The 2,113-nt window shown below is 38.6% G+C and overlaps 1 protein-coding gene across 2 annotated transcripts in view; it reads right to left on the bottom strand.

The window, feature by feature from the left end:
* sorbs3 (sorbin and SH3 domain containing 3) overlaps positions 1-1,626 on the bottom strand; it is a 26,697-nt gene extending 25,071 nt beyond the window's left edge. Inside the window, exon 1 of one of the 2 annotated variants that reach the window (XM_014012110.1) lies at positions 1,533-1,626. The gene's annotated coding sequence lies outside the window, so the exon portion shown is untranslated. Of the gene's footprint in view, positions 1-915; positions 939-1,532 lie in introns of those variants that run through there. The other variant, XM_014012109.1, reaches the window with a different exon arrangement.
* Positions 1,627-2,113: the final 487 nt, after the last annotated feature.

The raw sequence follows: 2,113 nt of genomic DNA, 5'->3' as shown, positions 1-2,113 counted from the left end.
ACCAGCTTTTGACACAAGACGCAGCAAGTTTGAAAAAAAAACCAGACAAAACATGAAACAAGAATAAAGACAAGATAAGGAAATGTGGGCATCATTCAGCATCACAGAGAGTGGAATGTCACAGAAAACATGCAAAAACTGTCCATCTTAGCAAGTTTTAAAATCTTATTTCCAGCCAAAAAGTCTTTTTGATCTTGTTTTGAGACTGATTTACTTCACAAGAACTGATTGTGTAAGAATAATMATCTTGTTTTCAGAATGTGTAAGATTATTTGTCTTGTTAGTCTGAAAATTTGACTCAAATTAAGTCAAAAATTTCTGCCAATGGAGTAAGAAAATTTTACTTTGTAAGATTCTTGAAATAAGAAAAAAAAATTAGTCAAATCAAGTATTTCAAGAATCTTGCCAAGTAAAAAATTTCTTACTCCATTGGCAGAAATTTTTGACTTAATTTGAGTCAAATTTTCAGGCCAACAAGACAAATAATCTTACACATTCTGAAAACAAGATGATTATTCTTACACAATCAGTTCTTGTGAAGTAAATCAGTCTCAAAACAAGATCAAAAAGACTTTTTGGCTGAATATAAGATTTTAAAACTTGGTTAGATGGACATTTTTTGCAGTGTAAAGTCTGAAAGGTTATAATTTCCACCAAGAAATAACTAATTTGGATAATGCTCCTAAATCTTTTTCAAGCTTTGATGTTTGTTTTCTTGATAATCTGATTTGAACAAATCATCCCCTTCTGAACAATGAAAGTGGTACTCAAAAAATCAACCTTTGTCTTTTTTTTCTCAGTGGTTTCTATTTATGATCCCTAAACTCGTGTTTTAACAGCTCATCCAAATTGTACATCTTCCTGTCACCCTGACCCTTGCTGTGAAGAAGAGGAGGCAGGAGTTATAGTACTTACAGCTGGCTGCACAGTCAGGTCTCTGCTGCGCTGAAGGAAAGAGGAAGTGAATGAAAAAGTAAGGAGGGAGCAGCTCTTCTCTCTGGATCTCCCTCCCTCTTTTTTTTTCTGTCTGAGGACAACAGGGTGGCTTTTTATCGTTGCTGAATGAATCAGCGTGGGTCTGAATGTTTGACTGTCTGTCTGGAGGCATGCATGTGTGCGTGTTTGCAGTTTAAAGCTCATCAGGGAGAACATGCTCAGTAATAGTTTCCATCCACAGCTGGAAATGATACAGATTCCCATCCAGGCCCAGGATCAGTGGTACCACCCTCCGGGTTTTTTTTTTTACATGCAGCTGAGGAGGAGGAGGTTTCCACGGACGTCTTCATGAAGGGGCCTGGGTGACACACTTGTTAGAGAAGGCCCGTCTCGTCTGAGCCCTTTCAGCGTTTTGTCTGTCACATTTGTAGCAAACACAGCAGACAGTGTGAACAGCGGGATCCTGTCAGCTGACTTGTTGACCTGTCATCTCTGAAGGCTTGTCAGGAAACGATTTCTCCCTTTGTGTTCAAATACATTCCCACTCACGCAGAACATCAGTATTTCCACATTTTACTGCAGAAGGCATTACTTACCTCTCAGATGGGAGACAGCAGAGCCATGAAACGGTGTAGTTTTCGGAGATTAGTTGTATTTCTGTGACGGCTATAGGCTTCTGTGTGGTTTATCTGTTGATTCTCGCTCCTTTGCAAAGAAACCAGGAGCAGCTCGGTTCTATCCTCCAAGGTAAATATTTAACAGGTAGACGGATCAGAAAGCAAAGGTCACGCCTCTGTCTTTTGCTCTGGAGGGGAGTCCACCCCACACATCAGAGCAGGAGTTATCCAACAACTGACAATTATTTTTTAGATTATTATTCCAAGAGCCACAATTCAGATATTATATATATTACATCTATGTGTTAAAATCTCTCGATACACTCTACTCTCTGAGGTTGGAAGCGTTGATTATTATGATCATTACTTACCAAAGCAGAAAAAAGTCAAAAACAAGCATCAGTTTTCAAACACATTTTGACAAAAGTACCTAAGTTTATTTCTAACCCTTCACTATTTATTTCTCCTGAGAACGTGATAAGTAATACTACACCCCCGCCTAGTGGTTCTGAAAAGAACTGCACCCTTTATGTTTACTTTCAGGAGGTGAAAGACAGATG

This window comes from Austrofundulus limnaeus, unplaced genomic scaffold (genome assembly GCF_001266775.1).
Source record: "Austrofundulus limnaeus strain Quisiro unplaced genomic scaffold, Austrofundulus_limnaeus-1.0 Scaffold88, whole genome shotgun sequence".
NCBI lineage: Eukaryota > Metazoa > Chordata > Actinopteri > Cyprinodontiformes > Rivulidae > Austrofundulus > Austrofundulus limnaeus.
This window is presented reverse-complemented; position numbering and strand designations above follow the sequence as displayed.